This window comes from Benincasa hispida, chromosome 1 (assembly GCF_009727055.1).
Source record: "Benincasa hispida cultivar B227 chromosome 1, ASM972705v1, whole genome shotgun sequence".
NCBI lineage: Eukaryota > Viridiplantae > Streptophyta > Magnoliopsida > Cucurbitales > Cucurbitaceae > Benincasa > Benincasa hispida.
In genome coordinates this window covers 88,919,698-88,936,692 of record NC_052349.1, presented here as the reverse complement: position 1 = coordinate 88,936,692, position 16,995 = coordinate 88,919,698, and positions in this window count along the sequence as shown.

Here is a 16,995-nt window from a genome sequence, read left to right as displayed (position 1 = left end):
ACATTTAGTTACAAGTCCCTGAGTTTGACCTCAGATCACCCCGAGAAACTTGCGATCTCGTTATACTTGGTGAGAGAGCAAGAAAACTAGTGGCAGAAATACATGGTCATCGCATATATTCTTAAATGCACATTGCATATTTCTTAGTCCAACACATGACCATCGACGCATGGAGATCAATGCATATCATAAGATGCATGCATATTTACTCTCCACTTTCCACCCATCAGCATGTATATCATCCTAGATTGACCATCCCTTCGGAGGGCCTAATCATAAGAGTCAGAACAACACAAACTCCAACAATAGATAGGGTTTCTTAGGTTAATCTTCAACAATTGTCTTTCCTTTCGGTAGCCCGTTGAAGTGTACATTTGGGATCCGAAAATGAGAGGTCAACTAAGGGGATGAATTAAGCTAGTTAATAAACCATTGACCAAAAAACGATAGCTATAACCTATAGGAACAAGAGTTATTTTAGTATTAGTGATTAGCTGAGATTATCTCAACTCAGGGGAAGAGTAGTTGATCACCCTTCGGTGGTTATTGCTCTAAACCTCTGAAGTATTGTTGCAAAAACTAAATCAATAGTTTAACTAAGGTTCTGTGATTACATATGTTTTTGCTAAATTTATTGGATAATTAAATAATGGGTTAAGACAAATAGAACTAATACGATCAATTGTTTGTTATTTGTTTTAGCATGTATTCCACAACATTTCCTTACTTAAAAACAAAAATTTTAATCGGCGAAAACTATGCGACATGGAAATCTAACCTAAATACAATTTTGGTTATTGATGGTCTACGGTTCATCTTGATGGAGGAATGTCCTACAGTCCCCACTCGCAATGCATCCCAAGCATTGAGAATGCTTATGACTATTGAACGAAGGCCAATGACAAGGCTCGAGTCTACATCTTGGTAAGTTTGTCTGATGTTCTTACTAAGAAGCATGAGGCCATTATGTCTGTACGTTAGATCATGGAGTCCTTCCAAGAGATGTACGTTAGATCATGGAGTCCTTCCATGACTACCATTATTAATGAGTTACAAACTTATAAGTCCCTTATGAAAGGTAAGGGCCCAATAGAAGAAAAGGCAAATGTTGCCCATTCCAAAAAATTCCACAAGGGTTCATCCTCGGGAACTAAGTTTGCTCACTCATCTTTTGGTTCTACGAAGATCTAGAAAAAGAAAAAATGGAAGGGGAAGGCTCTCGTTGTTAGAAAAGGCAAGGCCAAGGCCAAGGTGACTGACAAGGGCAATTGCATCTACTGCAATGTGGATGGTCACTGGAAACAAAATTGCCCCAAGTACCTCGTCAAAAAGAAGAAAGAGAAAAAAGGTAAATATGATTTACTAATCCTGGAAACTTGTTTAGTGGAAAATGACCATAATGCTTAGATACTTGATTCGAGAGCTACTAATCATATTTGTTCTTCTTTACAGGGAATCAATTCCTTCCAACAGCTCAAGGAGGGTAAAATGACGCTCAAGGTTGGAATGGGAGATGCCATTTCAGCTTGTACAGTGGGAGCTGCTAAGTTATTTTTTAAAAATAGATTTTTGTTTTTAAAAAACTTATACATTGTTCCTAAAATGAGAAGGAACCTTGTTTCTATTTTCTATTTAATTGAACAATGGTACTCTGTTTCTTTTTCATCTAATGAAGCGTTCATTATGAAAAATGTTGTGATTATCTGTTCAGCTAAACTAGAAGACAACTTATATGTGTTAAGACCAATTGAATCAAAAGTACTTTTAAATCATGAGATATTTAAATCTGTGAATACTCAAACAAAAAAGCAAAAATTTCTCCAAGTAACAATTATATGTATCTTTAGATTTGAGATTAGGTCATATAAATGTTGATAGGATCGAGAGATTAGTCAAGAATGGACTTATAAGAAAGTTAAAAGATGATTCATTACCTCCGTGTGAATCTTGTCTTGAAAGAAAAATGACTAAAAAATCTTTTAGTGGAAAAGGATATAGAGCTAAAGAGCCCTTAGAGCTCATAAATTTAGAGCTTTGTGGTCCAATGAATGTAGAGGCTAGAGGAGAGTATAAATACTTAATTTCTTTCATAGATGATTATTCAAGATATGGTTACTTATACCTAATGGAACATAAGTCTGAACACTTTGAAAAGTTAAAAGAGTATAAGGCTGAAGTTGAAAAAGTATTAAGTAAAACGATTAAAACAATTTGATCTAATCGGGGTGGAGAATACATGGATTTAGAATTCCAAGACTATATGATAGAACATAGAATTCAATCCCAACTTTCATCACTTGGTATACCTCAGCAGAACGGTGTATCAAAAAGGAGAAATAGAACCTTATTAGATATGGTTCATTCCATGATGAGCTATGCTCAATTGTCTAACTCGTTTTGGGTGTATGCAGTAGAGACTGTAGCTCACATCTTGACAATGTTCCCTCAAAGAGTGTTTCTGAAACATCTTTTGAGTTATGAAGGGGTGTAGACCAAGTTTACGTTACTTTAGAATCCGGGGTTATCTTGCACATGTGTTAGTGATAAATCCTAAGAAGTTGGAACCTCGTTAAAGGTTATGCCAATTTATTAATTACCCTAAGGAAATAAGAGGTGGTCTGTTCTATGAACCTTAGGAAAATAAGGTGTTTGTATTGACAAATGCTATAGTTTTAGAAGAAGACCACATGAGAGATCATAAACCACGTAGCAAAATAATATTAAGTGAAGCTACTGAAGAATCAACAAGGGTTGTTGATGCAGCTGGTCCTTTACCAAGAGTTATTGAAGAAGCCAACACTTTAGGTCAGTCTCGTCCTTCTTCATCGTTGATAGTGCCTCACCACAATGGGAGGGTTGTGATACTGACCATTACTTAGGTTTAACTGAAAATCAAGTTGTCATACCAAATGATGGCATTAAGGATCCATTGTCCTATAAACAGGCAATGAATGACATAGACAAGGACCAATGGGTCAAGGCCATGGATCTTGAAATGAAGTCTATGTACTCTAATTCAGTATGGGAGCTTATAGATCCACCTGAAGGGGCCAAACCCATAGGGTGTAAATGGATCTACCAAAGAAAGAAAGATGTAGCTGTAAAGGTACAAACCTTTAAAGTTAGACTTGTAGTAAAGGGTTATACCCTGAAGGGGTTAACAATGAGTGAACTTTTTCCCCTGTTGCTATGTTTAAGTCTATGAGTATCCTCTTGTCTATATCCACATATTATGATTATGAGATATGAAAAATGGATGTCAAGACTAATTTTCTAAATGGTAATCTTAAAGAGAACATCTTTATGTCTCATCCCAAGGGGTTCATAGCCTAAGGTCAGGAGCAAAAAGTTTGCAAGCTGAATCGATCAATTTATGGGTTGAAACATGCATCAAGATCTTGGAACATTAGATTTGATACAACAATCAAATATTTTTGTTTTGATCAAAACGTTGATGAACCTTGTATCTACAAGAAAAGCATCAACGATAAAGAAGCTTTTTTAGTACTTTATGTCGACGATATCCTACTCATTGGGAGTGATGTAGGGTACCTTACTAACATTAAGGAATGGCTGGCAGCCCAATTCCAAATGAAAAAATCGGGAGAGGCATAGTATGTACTTAGGATCCAAATCATTAGGGATCGCAAGAACAGAACGCTGGCATTGTATCAAGCAACTTATATCGACAAAATGTTGACTCGATATTCCATGTAGAACTCTAAGAAGGGTTTATTACCTTTTAGACATGGGATTCACTTGTCTAAATAATAGTGTCCTAAAACACCTAGAGAAGTTGAGAATATGAGACGTATTCCCTATGTCTCAAATGTAGGTAGCTTAGCGTATGCTATGCTTTACACTAGGCTAGACATTTGTTATGCTGGGAATAGTCAGTAGGTACTAGTATAATCCAGGATTAGACCATTGAACTGTGGTTAAAAACATCCTCAAGTATCTTAGGAGAATGAGGGACTACAAGCTGGTGTATGGAGCTAAGTATTTATCCTTACGGGATACACCGACTCTGATTTCCAAACTGACAAGGATTCTAGGAAATCCACTTCAGGATCATTGTTTATCCTAAACGGGGGAACTGTATTATGGCAGAGCATCAAGCAAGGATACATCGCAGATTCCACTATGAAGGCTGAATATGTAGCTACTTGTGAAGCAGCAAAGAAAGTAGTTTGGCTCAGGAAGTTCCTAAGTGATTTTGAAGTGGTTCTAAATATGGACTTGCCCATCACCTTATACTGTGACAACAGTGGGGCAGTAGCCAACTCTAAAGAACCTCACAGTCACAATGAGGAAAGCATATTGAGAGGAAATATCACCTGATACGGAAGATTGTGCAACAAGGAGATATGATCGTCACAAATATCGCCTCAAAGCACAAAATTGTCGATCCATTTATGAAGGCCCTCTCGGCTAAAGTGTTCAAGGACCATCTAAAGAATCTAGGTCTACGAGACATGTACATCGTATAATCTAGGGCAAGTGAGAGATGTGTAATGGGTACATTGATGCCCTAGTTTATTGTATTTATTTACCATATTTCCAATGTTTTGGATTCTGATATTATGTACAACCCACTGACTAGAGTTTTAGTTCAAGTGGGAGTTTGTTGGGTTTTAAGCCCTAAAACTCGTAGATAGTAATTACTATTAATTGGTCGTCATCAATAAAGAGTTATCGATGTTAATTCAAGAAATGTTATTGATTATGTTGTATTTTATTTGATCTTAATAACCCTAGCTCCAATAAACTAACTGTTAGAGTTAAACAACATGCAACGAAAGTATCAAGGATCCATAAGCATTCTAATTCACTAATTTTGGCAAAAACTAAAGCATGTTGTTCATAAAAATGGGTTTTCAGAATATACCTTTGAAGAACACTTCAAGAAAATCGTTGTTCAGCTGTTGTCTTCATTTAATATCAATGTGAACCACCTCAAAGCCTTCCCTACTATGCTCTTGGAGCTTTAGGCAGAGTTGTGGGACTCAAGAACAGCTTGTAGATGTGGAGAAACAAAGGAAGCTCACAGTAGCAAGTTGAAGAAGACAACTTTTTCTTCAGCACGATTTTTCTCTCAAAATTATGTATCTCATCTTCTTCTCCAAGAACTCCAATCTTCTTTATATATCAAGATGAACATGAAAAGAGATGGAGTGCATGGCTTACAGCTCCTGCTTGGAGAATCAAGGTAGAGAAGATCATGGTTTGTGTGTGAGCATAAAGATGATGATAATGGAAAAAAAAACTTTTTCCACTATGTGCTATGCAAAACGATTTTTCCATTTTCCTTTTTAAAACAAAAAAAGACTTTTAAATCAATTAATTTAAATGGATTTTCTTAAATTAATTTTTACACAATAATCATTTTTGTATATTTAAATCATATTTAAATATTTATTCTCTTGTTCCGTTTAATTTGAACGATTCAAATTAATTTCTCAAGCTACCTAAAGCATAACCATTTACGAGCTAGTAGGGAAATCTTGCGGACTTACAGATCATGGGCTCCAACGATCCGAGATTAATTGGCTAAACTCATTAGACCGATCTAACCCCCATTCGTTAACTAATGGGTAATTCCACTAAAGCCCATAGCTGAACTCCCCTCACTGTAGATATATTATGTCCACTCGATATAACCATGATTAGTAAGTTAACCCTTCACAGGTTACTCGTAATAACGGTTGGGTCGAATCTCTGTTTTACCCCCAAAATTACCTCTTATTCCTTGAGTTCCACTGAACCCTAATGAACAATTGATTTGTGATCCAATCAACAAATCGAATCCCTCTCAGGCCAATGAGAGGGTGAGGCCTCTTGTTCAAGACCCAGAATCAGTACTTAAAGGGAACAACCTCTCTACTAACCCTAATCGATTAGGAGTGAATTCCCTCTTGTACCCTATGTTCCCAGCTATTCATCCGGTCTTATCCCCAAAATGGTAAGCTTATTGAGCAGAGGCAATTGGTCTACTCTCACCATTTGCAGATCAAAATATAATCCCAAACAAACAGGAGTTCATAGTTAGCTCAAGATTATGGTTAAGTTACCTAGGTCATCACTTTGAAATTGTCAGTCTTAAATAGTAAACAACGTTATAAAGTAAGAGTGACAGGTTTCATGGTCCGATCTTGCACAAAACTCATTTGTACAGGACACCCCCACTCCTCATGTCTCAATATGCATAAATTAGAATCACTTCGTATGTAGCACTTTACAACTCTTTGTAACAACTACAAAGTAGCCCACATCCAATAGTGTTACCAAAATAAGGTACCCAACCTTATTCATATACTATAGATCATTTTGACTATTTACTCAAACCTGATCCACTTGTATGTCTCCACATAAAGTTCAAGTACTCATATAATAGTCAAGGGACTTAAGTTTATTGGATTTCTAAAAAACAATATTTTCAACAACTTTATTGAATTCTCAGAATAAGTTCTAATGTTTACAAACCACGAGTTTTAGGATACAAAACCCAACACTAACATCCAAGGCTACCTTATGAGTCTTGAACTGTATGATGAGACATATAGGGATCAATGTTGAAGATACAACCTAAAGGGTCTATAGTATAGGGATAAGGTTGAGTACCTTATCCTGGTGACATTATGGATATGACCCACTTTATATTTGATACAAATGCAATGATTCAACACGTTCATGTAGGTGACACGCGAGTTGAGGTATTCTATGCAATGAGTTTGCATAAGACCAGACTGCAAAATAGTAACCGCTAGATATAACGTCGTTAACTAGTTTGGTTCCTATTTCAATTGGATGACCTAGGCATCTTAGTCTTAATTTTAAGTGTATTATGAACTCTTGTTCACGAGGGATTGTCCTTTGATTTATATAGGTGAGAGTGGTCAGTTTTTCGACTCAATACCATTTTGGGAACAAGACCGAATGAAGAGTTGGGAACATAATAATACAAGATGGGATTCACTCCTTTCCGACTTTAGGGTAAGTAGATGAGTGTTACCTTAAGTGGTGTCTCTGGGACTTGAACAAAGGGCTCTACCCTCTCATTGACCCGATAAGGGTTTCTATTTATTGGTTGGACCATAAACAGGTTGTTCATTAGAGGAGCACTAGTACTTAAGGGTATAGAGGCAACTCAAGGGTAAAAGGGTAATTTGACCTAATTGGTGTTATGAACACTCGTGAAGGATTAACTTCTTGTTCTTGGTTATATCCATGGACACAGAGTGCAACTATCGATCTTGAGTGGAGGTCCTGATATTTATGGAATATTGATTAATGTAATTAAAGGGTTTTATTAATTAATATCATATCATTGGAGCTTCTAATCTATATATCCATAAGATTCCCTTGTAGCTCACTAAAGGAAAAGGGGAATGATTTGAATTGTTCAAATCAATTGATGGAATACCATATTAATGAGATTAATATGATTAAATCCCTTTATTAATTTGAACAATTCAAATTAATCCAAAATTAATTAGGTGCTCATTAATCCCAATTGAGCTAACGAGGGAAGTTTATGGACCTATAGGTTGAAGATTTAATGGTACTTGATTAATTAATTAAACTCTTTAATTAAATTAACCAATTTTCATTAATTGTCGGTCACTCCACTAAAAACTGACAACTACACTCTTCGCACCATAGATATATTTCTGTGTCTATTGGACATAACCAATCAACGATGCGTTCAGCCTTCACAAATTGCTCGTTAGGCCAAAATTACCATTTTGCCCTTGTGGTTAGATCTAACTCCTTAAGTACCACTGACTCTCTAATGAACAATAAATTATAGTCCAACTATAGCCAAACCCTCTCGGACTAGGAGAGAGTGTGGCGTCACATTGTTCAAGCCTCGAAATCAGCCCTTAAGGGAACAATTTCTCTAATTACTCTAACTATAGAGAAGGAATGAATTCCTTCTTCTTCTTGTGTAGCTGCGTTCCCAGCTCCCCAATCAGACAAATCCCCAAAACGTAGGCATATTGAGTCAACAAAATTGGCCATTCTCACCCATGCAGATCAAAGAACCGCCTTCATCGGCAAGAGTTCACAACTCACTTAGGATTCAGATCATCATCCATGGTCATTTTGATGAAATGTCTCTTTTAGCAATGGCGTTAAGAGAGAATATTCATTCCGTGGTCCAGTCTTATACAAACTCTTTTTATAGAATTTTCCTGCTCACATGTCTCTACATGAATGATCAGGATCAGATCACTAGTAGCACTTTACAACAATTGTAATAACTACAAAGTGTGGGTTGTATTGGTAGTGTCACCAGGATAAGGTATAAAGTCTTATCCATCTACTATAGACCGTTTAGGTTATCACTTAAACATGATCCACCTGCATGTCTCCACATACATGTTTAAGTTACAGAAAATAACTGTGGATCATAGTTTATTGGTTTTTGTGGGCTAATGCAACTAGATGTCGAATAAAATACTCTTATGTTATTAGATAAATAAAAAGTTTGTACAATACAATTACAAACTACAAGACCACGAGATTTAGGGCATCAACCCCAACACATTCCTCATACACGATGAATTCTAGATCATTTACCATGACGTTTGCATTAATTAAAATTTTCCAAGTTGTATAATGATTAACGGTTAATGAGTCAGAAGCTAATAAGAAAATAATTGAATTTGACATATTTGCTGAAACCAAACAAATTCATTTATATTATATAACTCTTAAAAACAAATCCAATCATGTTTAAGAAGAAAACAATAATGAACCCTAATAATTTATTTTGCAATGATGCTTTACTCATTTAGAATAAAAGCCACCATAGGGCAGGCAGTTACTCCTTCATTAAATTGAGACATTCTCAACCAAATATTACATCAGAATAATTCTTATTCCTATAATATTTAGTTATCATTTATTTGGTCATAATTTCGTTAACCACCTTATTGAATTCTTGTAAGTGTAACCCATCGTTTTAGAAATTATAATTTTTGCTCCAACAAATGTCGTAGGGAAGAACAATATTGAGTAACAAAAATCATAACCTTATCTTTTTTAAGTGCTAACTCTAATATTGATCCATGCAAACACCATCCATAGGGTGATGCATCAAGGCACCTCGAGGTCAAACATGAATTTCATGATATCAACTAATGATGGAGACCGCGGGATATGTTGACACATGTCCCTCTCCTACTTACTATAAATACTTTCTCTAATTCCCCTTGATATTGATCCATGAAAATACCATCTATAGGGGGACGTATCAAGGCATCTCGGGGCCAAGCATGAATCTCACGGTGTGAATTACTCGAGAACATAAGAGAATCAGACATATCATATATATCTTTGTCTTCCACTAAGTATTTTAAGACCTATGATTTATTAATTAGATAAATCCGACTAATCAATTTATCTAAGTCAGTTGTTAAATTGACCCAATATAACTTTTATATTGGATAGTTTAACAACATATGATTCTTGTTCATTAACCACTTTAATAAACTTAATCATATATTGCATGCTTATAAAATATTTGTCTAATTCACCTTCTAGGTTGGTTATCAGGTAGAGATCTTCTGTTTCCATCAGCTTAAATACCCCAGCCTTAAACAGAACCTTCCTTAGACAAAGGTCCCTTATAGACAATTATTTTATAAATTTAATATTTTATTATTTTCAATTTAATCCTATTAAAAAATATATATATTGAAATATTTCTAGTCATATTAGAAATATTTTAACATAAGTATGTTGAACGAGAAATTTTGGACCAATCACAAACTGCAACGTCATTCACTAAATTAATGATAAAATTCCAAATCATCAAATTTGGGACCAACTAGGAGGTGACATATGTCCCAAACTGAAGTTGAAGATAAATTTCAATGATGCCACGTGGTTTTATCATGACCGTTGAATCAGATCAATTAGTGTTCACACGAGGCTTGAAGACTGAATTCCTTTGAAAATACAAGCATTATGATCGCTCTGTTCCACTTCCCGAATGCGTCTCTTCTTTATCGCATGTTTAAAAGGTTGAGGCTTTCCTGCTGTGGTTTTAGGTGGTAAGGCAGGTTGATTTGGTGAACCATGGAGCAAACGCTTGATTAACTTGATGTCCATAAGACCATCGAACTTTTCATGGTTATCCCCTAGAGGGATGCCCGCGTGTTCGCATAGCGCATAAATAAGCTATGGGAAATACAGTTGACTACGCGGCTTCTCCTTGATAGTCTTGATATGATCTACTATAATTTTTCCAATGTCAAGGGGGATGCACTGCATAATATAGTAAATGGCTAATACACGTTCTTTGGAGACCGTCTCATCATGTGTTGTTGGCATGATGCGATTCTTGATCAAATACAGCAATAGGTTCTCGTCTGGTGTGAGGTTTCAGGAAGCCAAAATCATAACTCCCGTTCTTGAAATCTACCATAGGCTTCCAGGCTTGGCCACTATTCTTAACACATCCTTTAAATGATCTAAAGTTAGCTGTTCCAAGATGGGATTTCCTTCTACATCCGGTTATTGTTTGCGTCGAGCACTTCATTAATCTTTCTTGAAGAGAAGCATACCAAAGTGTAGTCTAAAAGGGTCACGTCCTTCTTTTCATCAAACTCACTCCTATAAAAGCAGCGGACAAGTTTAGGCCAAATCCTTGTAGGACCAATACATAACTGACGCCAGCCCATTGCGTCTACTGTGTCTGTTATGTATGTCGGCAATGGGCTGCGTTCGGGGAAGAACCCTTTCTCTATCAATATGTCATTGAACTAGCGTTTCTTTCCCTTCACTTGCCTTGGTGACGTAGCTGTCACCTTGCTTTTCCCAGCTGTAAACTGTCTTGCCTCATAAGCTAGTCCCCTTAATTCCTTCTCTAATTCCTTTAGCAGGGTCGTTTTTCTTTGCCCTTGACGCGCAGGCCTATACTTCTCAAGCCTGTGTTCTTTCATACTTGAGTCGGAGCAATGATCATGCATTACACCTACAGGGGCAGGTGCAACATGTTCTTCATCCTCATCATCTTCATCATCTTCATCAAAATTAATCTTCTTTTTCTTTTTGATGGCCCATCATTCGCATCAGATTGTCAAGGATGCGATGTATCAGATTGCTTCTCTCTCTCTTTCTTCGTTTTCTTCTTTTTCCAATTCCTCTTCCAAAAAAATTGCATAATGCTCAATCTCATCCATTACCTCAGCTGATGTGTTGGTTGGCTCTCGACGCATCATTTGATCCATCTCGTCCATTTGCTTAGGGTTTAAACTGGCTAAAATGGTTCTGAACACCTCTTGTTCATTTCTTCGGCCAATTCAGTGGGGTTTGTTGGGTTGTGCTCTGACGAAGGACTGTCAGAGCTAAGAGGGTTGCTGGTGGGTTCAGGTGGGTTATAGAAAGGGTGGCAGAAAGGGTATCGGCGAACCGAGAGAGGAGATGATAATGGGTGAGGAAGGTTAGGTGGCTTGGTTGGCTTGGTCTCCATCAGAAGGAAAAATTATGGCCAAGGGTTGAATAAAGAGGGGGCCAATGGACGCATGGCAAGTGATGGGGTGATGCAAAGATGGTTCGAGATTGGGTCATGCGTCGACATAAAAAGGGTGATGTTTGGGATGGTTGATGGTGAGGCAGGCTTTCTATATGGTCGTGCGGTAGAAGATGAAATGGGTCGTTTAGATGCAACCTACCGTGGCGACTTGGATGGAGTAGGTTGGGGCTTTGGAAGAGGTTGGAGCGGAAGGTTTAGTTCTATTTGAGGTTTGGGATTTTTGGAGGCTTTTGGATGATGTCGAAGTGCGCGTGAGGGTTATGAGCAGAGCAGGTCTTGCAGCCGCTTTGGGTTGAGATGGCCTTCGAGAGGTGGAGGAAGAACCGCCTCGCTACTTAGCTAAAATGGGGGTCTTCGACATGGGGGAAGGGGAAGAGGCATGCAATAATGAAACTGACGAAGAAGAAAAAGAGCTTACCGGTGAATCTCCGGCGATGCTCATTGATTGATTTTGACTGTCCGAGGTGTCCAACATTGCAAACTTGATGGATGATTGGAGCTTTAAACGAAGGGTTGGCTGGGTCGGACGGTAAGGGTTGGGCGATTTCTTTTTGAAACATAGAGGCTCAGGAAGATGAAGAAGAAGAAAAAGGGTTTGGAAGCCCTTTTATAAACCAACCTAAGAGAGAGAGGCAAAAGGACAACTATGATGTGTCAGTCAATTGGATGTTTAGGTTGCCCATTAATTGTGAATGCGAAGAGACGTGTCTTGGGATTCTAAATACTCGAATGGTTGATCCCCCCAAAGAGCGTCTTTCCAATTTCTAACGCATGTCGATGCGTTGATCTAGTCCTAACACATTTAGTTGTTAAGTTGGTTTGAACAAACATTCAAAACGAAGCTTTTTTGTATGTGAATTAACAAAAAAGCAATCAAAGTAAGAAACAAAGAAAGCCAAAATTTAAACAAGAATCAAATATCAAATTAATAGCTTAAAATACACAAGGCAAAAAAAATTGAAGAAGAGGAAGTGTCCCTGGAATATGTGTCTAATCAAACGCAGGGAGGCTTCAACCCAAGCTTCAGATAGCATCGCGTAGTTCAAGGGATGATTTTTCACTTCTAGATTTCCATCAAGATAACACTTCACCCGCTACCCATTTACCTTGAATGTGTTAGTACCATCCTCTCGTGTAAGTTCCACAGGACCATGAGGAAAGATTGTTTTTACAATGAATGGACCTGACCACCTGAACTTCAATTTTCCTGGGAACAATCGCAAACGCGAGTTAAATAGCAAGACCTTTTGACCAATATAAAGTTCTTTCTTACCGATGTGTTAGTCATGCCAACGCTTGGTCTTTTCTTTGTAGATCTTGGTGTTTTCGTATTCATTAAGCCGCCACTCATCGAGCTCGTTGAGTTGCAGCTTGCGTTGTTCACCAGCAATCTCCTTATTCAAGTTTAGCTTCTTCACTATCCAAAATGCTTTGTATTCCAATTCCAAGAGTAAGTGACATGCTTTTCTAAATACCAAAGAATAGGGAGACATACCTATTGGTATCTTGTAGGCAGTTCTGTAAGCCCAAAGCACTTCATCCAGCTTTTGTGCCCAATCTTTCCTAGATTCATTGACCACTTTTTCTAATATAGATTTGATCTCTTTGTTCGATACTTTTATTTGACAGTTGGTTTGGGGGTGGTATGCGGTAGCGATTTTTGCCTGACGTTATATTTAGCAAGTAATTTAGAAATGATACGGTTAATGAAATGTGTACCTTCATCACTTATCAGTGCCCTAGGCATTCTAAAGTGCATGAAAATGTTTTTGGTAAGAAATTTTGAAACAGTTGCCGCATCATTCTTGGCACACACTATAGCCTCGACCCACTTTGATACATAATCGACTGCTAACAAGATGTATTGTTGCCTGCAAGACAGAGGGAAAGGTCCCATGAAATCAATGCCCCATACCTGTCTCTTATACACATCTAGATGTGTATAAGAGACAGGTATAGCATCCCTTAAAGAAATATTTCCAGTGCGTTGACAGGGATCACATTTCAGCACGTACTCCCTAGCGTCCTTAAAGAGGGTGGGCCAGAAATACCCACTTTGAACAACTTTTGCAGCAGTTCTTTGCCCTCCAAAATGACCCCCATAAAGTGAGTCATGACATCCAGCCAAGATTCATTGTGTCTTAACTTCCAAAACGCATTGACGCATAATGGAGTCAGGACCTTGCTTGTAGAGAAATGGTTCATCCCAGAAATAGAACTTGCTGTCATGAATAAGTCGTTTCTTCTGTTATGCATTGAAGTGCCCAGGGAAATCTTTTATGGCTAAATAATTAACATTTTTAGCATACCATGGTTCCATATCTTCAATTTTAAACAAGCATTCATCAGGGAACGCATCTCTGATTTTAGCTTGTTTTTCTTATATTTCCTTGTTTTCAAGCCTTGACAGGTGATCAGCCACCTGATTCTTAGTTCTCTTTTTGTCTTTAATCTTTATGTCAAATTCTTGTAATAGTAGTACCCATCTAATCAGCCTTGGTTTTGCATCCTTTTTGTCCATCAGAAACTTTATAGCATAGTGGTCCATGTAGATCATTGTTGTCGCACCAACCAAATATGCTCTGAACTTCTCTATACCGAACACTACCGCCAACATTTCCTTTTCAGTAGTGGTATCTTGTTCCTGGTCTCGTTTAGTGTTTTTTATGCATAAGAGATGAGATGTATCAAATTTCCTTTTCTCTGCCCTAACATGGCTCCAACGAAAACATCACTCGCACCGCACATCAAAATGAAGGGTTGCGTCCAATTCAGGGCTATCAGTATCAGAGTTGTTGTTAACGCATACTTAAATGTGTCGAATGCATTGATGCAATCTTCTTAAAAATATAAGGCATGTTTAATTCTAACAAAGCGCTTAGAGGTCGTGCAATTTGAAAGAATCCTTTCACAAATCTTCTATAGAAGCATGTGTGGCCTAAGAAGCTTCGTAGTGCTTTAACATTCGCAGGCAGGGGAAGTTTGGCTATAACATCAATTTTTGCTTCATCAACTTCCAGTCCTACTTTGGACACCTTGTGTCCCAAGACAACGCCTTCAGTCACCATGAAGTGACATTTCTCCCAATTCAGCACAAGATTTGTTTCCTCGTATTGTGCGAGAATAACCTCTAAGTTGTCTAGGAAGGATTGAAAGGAGTCCCCAAAAATAGTAAAATCATCCATGAAAACTTCAACAGTCTGTTCTAAAAAGTCAAAGAAAATTGATAACGGGTAGAAATGCACGTTATCATAGTGCTAAGTTCTTAAACAATGTTGGATTGCGTTGATGAAATATGTTAATTTGCGTCCATTAAGCATCGATTTCATAATATTACGGTCGCATGCGTTCAACACATTAGAATAGTTGATTTTTGTATTTTTGTGCAGAATATGCGTTGATGCAATGCAAGAATTTCGATCATAAGAAATCATTGGTCGAACGCAACTTCACCATAAGGCTTTGCGATGATTGTGTTCGCAAACATTCACCCGAGAAGGATCACCGTAACTTGGTCAGCACAACATGGTGAGCGCATCTGAGTGAAAGACTAATCAATCGCGATGGGATAGAAAGTTGATGATAGTCGAATCTGAATTAAGTTGACAGTCGATAACGATCACAAAGTACATTCAGCTTTTTGGTGACAATTATTCGGCGCATCAGTTAGGAATTAAAGCCGTCCCATCTGTACAATCATAAGAGAGAAACCGCCTTTCACTATGGATGCTCTATAAATACCAAGGGCATTCTTCAGAAAAGGGGTTGACGAGTTGATTAGTTCACCATTCTTTAGTTCATACGTCTTTGTTCTTAGTTTTCTTTCATTTTAAGGTGGAAGCGAGGAAGGAGGTTGTGCCGGCAGATCGTTCTGGTAAACTTGGGAGAGTGCCGGAAGTTTCAAGGGCAGAGAGAGGGCCGACGCCTGCGGAAGCAGGAACATCTTTAGAACGGAATAGAGATTTCAGTGTAAAAGCCTCGGTTAACAAGGAATTGCTTCCAGGCTCTCTACCTTTACCTCCATTGTCATTTTGTACTCAAACACATTTATAAAAATGGAATTTCCTTCTCTATATCTGTTCGTTCTCTGTTATTTATGCATGAGTAGCTAAATTAGTTGAATGGGTTGAGAAGCATTTAGCTAGCATAACTAGGGAATCTTCATTCTTTACGATTATCTTGTATTATGTATGCTTCATTCATCCATTAGAGATACTTGGGAGGGTAATCTAAGGACAGGATCTAGACTTGGGAAGGCCAGGTTAGAATCTAGGCTCGGAAAAGCCAGATTAGAACACATAATCAAGAGATAGAAGCTTAGGAATGAGCACTATTTATTATTAACGCATCGCATGCATCCTAGAGATATGGATACGATTGTATGCAGTCACCTTGCTTTCATGTATTTTGCATCATCGCATAGGACAAGAGTAGAGATTTAAGAATAAGCTTTATGGACACTTTTGCATTCAACACATGCGTCCTAGACTTAAGAGCATCGCATTTGCATTTGAAAATGACTTGTTGTGTATGGTTGTAACATGATTGCATAGTCTGACGCATTACCAAGTAACGCTAACTAAAGATCTTTTCAACCCGTTCATCGCATACTCATTAAATCTATCACGCAACTTCCTTTTCTCAAATCTGCCGCATTTGTTTATTTTCTCATTAAAGCAATCAACAGCAAGGTTCGCAATCTGTTTTCACAAGTCTCTGTGTTCGACCCTGGACTTACCAGGAAACTCAGAGGAATTTACACTTAGATTTCGCTGGGGAAACTTGAGTGCACAACGCAATTTCATCAACACATATCATCCATTTTTTCACTTCATAAAATCAAGTATAAAAAATCGGCATCATGCATCTCTGGAAAGTTCCTGGTGCGTTACAGAGCCCGAAGGGCATGTGTCTGAAAGTGAATGTTCCAAAGGGGCATGTGAACGTTGTTTTCTCTTCGTCTTCAGGATCAATAAGAATTTGGTTATATCTGGAGTATCTATCTAAGAAACAATATAACTCTTTTCCAACTAGCCGATCAAGCATCTAATCAATGAAAGGAAGAGGGAACTAGTCTTTCTTTGTCGATGCATTGAGTTTCTGTAGTCCATGCATATTCTCCACCTTGTGACAGTTCTGGAGGGAATGCGTTCATTGTTGCTGTTAACTATCATAGTGGTGCCTCCCTTTTTGGGGATGCATTGGACTGGCCTAACCTAACTACTGTCTGAGATGGGATAAATTACCCCTACGTCGAGCCACTTAATGATTTCTTTCTTTACCACTTCTTTCATTACAGGATTTAGCCTACTGAGGCTCGATCGATTCTGTTTTCCCTTCCTCCGGCCGAATCTTATGCATGTCATAGGATGGCCTGATACCACGAATATCAGCCAATGTCCACCCGATTGCACGCGTGTGCCTTTTCAACATTTGCAAAGAGAACACTT